Here is a 6,000-nt window from a genome sequence, read left to right as displayed (position 1 = left end):
CCATCACGCCAAGCTAATTTTTAAATTTTTGTAGAGACAGCATCTCACCATGCTGCCCAGCTTGGTCTTGAATTCCTAGCCTCAAGCAATCCTCCCATCTCACAAATTCCCCAAGTGCTGGGATTACAGGTATGAACCACCTGCCTATTTTATGAATTAATAAGAAAAAAAAAACACTGAAAAGAAACTATATGCCATTGATCATAAAATGCAGATCAATTTTAGAGATATTAAAATGTAAAAAAGTGTCTTAGAAACAATGTTACATGGTATGACAGACATTGGACTGAACACCTACAGCTATCTCTAATCCTGTAACAATCCTGAGTATTAGTGTGACTAATTTACGGAAAGAAAACTGAGGCTTAAAGAGGTGCCCTAGTGAAAGCATTTGCCAAGAATGTTTTCATTAATCAAGAAGGAAATTTGGTCTAGGCAAATTTCCTAGGCATGGTGGCTAATGCCTGTAATTCCTTGCTTTGGGAAACTGAAGTGGGAGGATTCCTTGCTAACAAGAGTCCAAGACCAGCCTGGGCAATAGAGCAGAGCTCTGTCTCTACAAAAATTGACAAGCATGGTGGCACATGTCTAGCTACTCAGCTGAGGAGCTAGGTGGATAGCTTGAGTGCTATGATCACACCACTGTACTATGCCTAGGCGACAGGATTTCGATCTCTCTCTCTCTCTCTCTCTCTCTCTCTCTCTCTCTCTCTCTCTCTCTTTCTCTTTCTCTCTCTGCTTGAACTACAGGTGCACGCTCATGGCCTACCTAATTTTTTTTTTTTTAATTTATTGTAGAGACAAAGTCTTGCCAAGTTGCCCAGGCTGGTCTCAAGCAATCCTCTTACCTTGCCTTCCAAAGTGCTGGGATTAGAGGCGTGAGCCACGGTGCCCAGCCAGAGACTCTTTCTCTAAAAAACCAAAAAGGAAAGTTGGAGCTTAGAAGATCAGATTGCAGTGTGTTTGCAACACTGAAATGTACAGGAATGGTGGGAAGGATCGCACCATAGGGAAGCCTGAGACTGAATTTGACTCAACCCAGAAAATCTCACTCAGCCAGACACTGACACTGACAAGGACATGACTGACAGATTGCTAGCTAGCTAGTGGGTAGTAGAACCAGATTTTTAACTCAGGTCTGCCTTGTCCAGGGGTTCATAAGTGGACCTTTGAGTGGCTAAGGGGTAAGATGACCACAAGTCCCAGCTTGCTAGGGAGAGCCCCAGGTTGCAGCTGCCCGATTCTCCTTGCAATTAAGCATTTGTTCCAGACAAAAATTCCCAGGTCACCCTGCCAAAGTGACCATTCAGTGGTCTCTTCTGTAAGAGCAAGCTTCCTTTTTGGAAGTCCTGGATGATGGGGTAGGTTCCTTGGCTGCAGGGAATAGAAGTCAACGCTGGCTGACTTTAATAAGAAACAATTTTCTGGAAGAAAGTTTACAGAATGAAAAATAAAATGGAGCCAGGCTCAGTGGCTCAGCCTGTAATCGCGGGTTGGGAGGCTGAGGTGAGTGGATTGCCTGAGCCCGCGGGTTCGAGACCCGCCTGGGCAACTTGACGAGACCTCATCTCTACAATAAATCAAAAAATTAGCCGTGTGTGGTAGCGCGCGCCTGTAGTTCCAGCTACTTGGAAGGCTGAGGCGGAAGGATCGCTGGAGCCCAGCAGGTTGAGGCTGCAGTGGCCGGGAGCGGCCACTGCACTCTAGTCTGGGCGACAGAGTGAGACTCCAACTCAAAAAAAAAGAAAAAAAGAAAAAGAAAATGGACAGAACCAGGCTTCAGAAAGGGAGGTACTAGGCAAAGTGTGGAGATGTAGGAAGCGCAAGCTGTCTGGGAGTTCCTTTATGGCTGAAATCATTAGTATCTGGTACCCAGATTTGGAGTATCAGGAGAAAGTAACTGATTGGCCTAAATTGGGTTTGTTCCCGCCACCTTAGTACTTTGACGGCTGGGGAAGAGTATTTCCCCCAAAGGAAAATCAGTATTGAAACTAGGAAATGAGAAAATGGATGTTAGGAAGGCAAAAACAAAAAATTCCCACCCAGAGAAGGTATTCCTGTTGGGGAGAAGGAGGAGACAGTCCTTAAAGATGAGAGGGAAGTGTTAAGGAAAACTTTGCAGATGGTTTTGTTACAAGCATGTCAAAATTTTATTATCATCTTGCTGCAAGTGTAAACCCACTGGGAGGCTAATCCACAGAATCTCTCCTGAAAATGATAGAGACGTTTTCAAGAAATTTATTTTTTATTACAGTATCACTTATGTAGAGTAAATTACACAATCTTAAGTTGATGCATTTTTACATTTGTATACGCCTGTGTACTAACAACCTGGTTCGAGATACAGAATGTTTGCAGTACCACAGAAAGCCCCCTTGGGCCCCCTCCCACATCCCTATCAAGGGTAACCACTCTTTTGACCTCTATCTTGGTAGAGACTTTTTAGAGAAGAAACAAATTATTAGATCATCATTGTTAGACAAGATAGAAAAGAAAAATGCTTCTTTAAAGGTCACTGCATTCTTGACTGACAAATGATTAGATGGGTAGAAAGCTAGTTTCTCAATATAAATCTCAATGCTATAAAATTTCATGAGAAAAGTGCTTAAGATCCCAGCACTTTGGAAGCCAAAGTGGAAGGACTGCTTGAGCCGGGAGTTTGAGACTAGCCTGGGCAATATAACGAGACCTCATCTCTGTGATTCAGCTCTTCTCCTCACGCTATCCTTCTCTCTTTTTCTATGCACTGGCTTTCTCTACCTCTCCAACTCATCTCACAGAATATGACCACCCCAAATCCCCCTTTCTCCCTAGTTCCAGAGAGTCTCTGAGGCTAATCCCAACACAACACAGTCAAATTAACAAATAAGCAACACATGATGTCTCAGTTCAGATTGTCAAGAGAGAATCTGATTGTTCCAACCACTATAAAACCCACTAGGGGTGGGACACACAGCACAAAGGTGGCTTCCAGAGACCTACTCTCTGGGCTGGTCAGGCAATTCCTAGAAAAGTGGGATGGGGCAGAGATGCCAGCAATTATCCTTCAATGTGAGGATATCTCCTTTTGGAAAACCTAGTACACAACTCACAAATCAGGTCCCTCCTGGTACTAAAATACCATGACTAGATCAATACTCCTGTTGACTTCAACAACTATTCTTTATTCAGCTTTGAATTCCCCACAATGCCTGGCCTGTGTCTACAACTAATGACTGCTTCTGTATTTAAAAAAAATTATTTCAACATACCATACTGTCCTAGGACAAGGAAATCTTTGCATATCATCACTTATGTTAAAGGTGGGGTGAGGGGACAATAGGCAAAGGAGAGATTGAAGAGGAGAGATATGGAATGCCCAAATGTTAGGGGTGTGTACCAACTGGATATTAACCAGAAACTTGATCCATGACTCTGAAAAGTTTAATACAAGTCAAGACCAAATTAGGAAGTCCTAGCCAGAGAAATCAGGCAAGAAAAAAAAAGGGGGAGGGGAGTATCCAAGTTGGAAAAAAAGACACCAAACTATCTCTGTATGTCAGTGATATATGATCTTATACATAGAGAACCCTAAAGACTACTGAAAAAAAATTCCTGGACTTGATAAATGAATTCAGTAGTTTCAGTATGCAAAATCAACACATACAAATCAGTGGCACTGCTATACACCAGTAGCGAACAAACTGGGAATCAAATCAAGAATTCAATTCCATTTACAATAACAGCCAAAAAGCTAAAATACTTAGGAATGTATTTGAACAAGGAGGTGAAAGATCTCTACAAGGAGAACTACAAAACTCTGATGAAAGAAATTGCAGAGGACACAAACAAATGAAGAAATATCCCATGTTTATAGACTGGAAGAACATTATTAAAATAGCCATATCACCCAAAGTAGTCTACAGATTCAATGCAATCCCTATCAAACTACCAACATCGTTTTTCACAGAATTAGAAAGAACAATCCTAAAATTCACATGGAACCAAAAAAGGAGCCAAATAGGCAAAGCAATAGACAAAGCAATCCTAAGCAAAAAGAGCAAAGCTGGAGGCATCACTTTACTTAACTTGAAATTATACTACAAAGCTGTAGTAACCAAAATAGCATGGTACTGGTACAAGAGCATACACATGAACCAATAGAACAGAACAGAGAATCCAGAAATAAACCCAAATACCTACAAACAACTGATCTTTGACAAAGCAGACAAAAATATACAATGGAGAACACCTTATTCAACAAATGGTGCTGGAAAAATTAAATAGCTACATGGTGAAAAATGAAACTTGATCCCTATCTCTCCCCAATAAAAAAATTAGCTCAAGATGGGTTAAAGATTTAAATGTCACCTGAAACCATAAACATCCTAGAAAAAAATATAGGAAAAATTCTTCTGGACATGAACCTAGGCCAAGAATTTATGCCTAAAACCCCCAAAGCAAAATGCAACTAAAACAAAAATAAATAAGTGGGACTTAAACGAAAAGTCTTCTGAACAGCAAAAGAAATAATCAACAGAGCAAATAGGTAACCTACAGAATGGGAGAAGATATTCGCAAGCTATATATCTGATAAAGTACTAATATCCAGAATCTACAAAGAACTCAACCAGATCAGCAAGAAAAAAAGCAAACGCATTGAAAAGTGGGTAAACGATGTGAACAGACATCTCTCAAAAGAAGATATACAAATGGCCAACAAACATATACATAAATGCTCAACATCACTCACGATCAGAGCAATATAAATTAAAACCACAACAGGATACCACCTTATACAAGTCAGAATGACCATTATTAAAAAATCAAAAAACAATAGATGTGGAGAAAAAGAAACACTTATACACTGTTGATAGGAATGTAAACTAGTACAACCTTTATGGAAAGTGGTATGGCGATTACTCTAAGAACTAACTAAAAGTAGATCTACCATTTGATCCAGCAATCCCACTACTAGGTATCTACCCTAAGAAATAGAGGTTGTTATATTTAAAAAGATGCCTGCACCCGCATGTTCATTGCAGCACAATTCACAATTGCAAAGATGTGGAATCAATCTAAATGTCTATCAACCAATCAGTGGATAATGAAAATGTGGTATATACACACTATGGAATACTACATAGTCATAAAAAAGAATGAAATAATATCTTTTGCAGCAACATGGATGGAATTGGAGATAGTCATCCTAAGTAAACTGACTTAGAAACAGGAAACCAAACACTGCATGTTCTCACTCATGTGGGAGCTAAATGGTCACAGAGATGGAAATAGACACTGGGGACAACAATAAGGGGGGTGGGGGAAGGGAGGACGGAGAGGGGGAAGGGGGTTAGGATTCAGATGTTGGCTACAGGTTCACGGCCAGGGGGAATGGCCACCTGAGAACCAATCCCCACCACTACACAATATATTCATATAATGAATTCGCATGTGTACCCCCAAATCTAAAATTTTTAAAATGAAAGGAAAAAAAGAAAATTAGAACTCTACTCACATAAGTGTGATTTGTATGGTTTACTAGGGACACATCTACGGCACCGCCATTGTTAGTGGAGTTGCTGCCTAATTCCCCCAGTGAGTTGTGCTAAGATTGACTCAGTTCCTTGTTGAGCTGAGCTAATGGGGAAAAGAAGACATGCAAATGATAGAGGGAAAGAGAACTTGTAGAGAATAATAAAGGGGATAAAACCGCAGAGACAGCCGGGCTCGGTGGCTCAGCCTGTAATCCCGCGCCTTTGGGAGGCTGAGGTGAGTGGATTGCCTGAGCCCGCGGGTTCGAGACCCACGTGGGCAGTGAGACCTCATCTCTACAATAAATCAAAAAATTAGCTGGGCGTGGTAGCACGCACCTGTAATTCCGGCTACTTGGAAGGCTGAGGCAGAAGGATCGCCAGAGCCCAGCAGGTCGAGGTTGCGGTGGCCGGGAGCGGCCACTGCACTCCAGTCTGGGCGACAGAGTGAGACTCCAACTCAAAAAAACAATACAAAACAAAAAAA

The sequence above is a fragment of the Carlito syrichta genome, unplaced genomic scaffold (genome assembly GCF_000164805.1).
Source record: "Carlito syrichta isolate Samal-C Ts95f unplaced genomic scaffold, Tarsius_syrichta-2.0.1 Scaffold305573, whole genome shotgun sequence".
NCBI lineage: Eukaryota > Metazoa > Chordata > Mammalia > Primates > Tarsiidae > Carlito > Carlito syrichta.
This window is presented reverse-complemented; position numbering follows the sequence as displayed.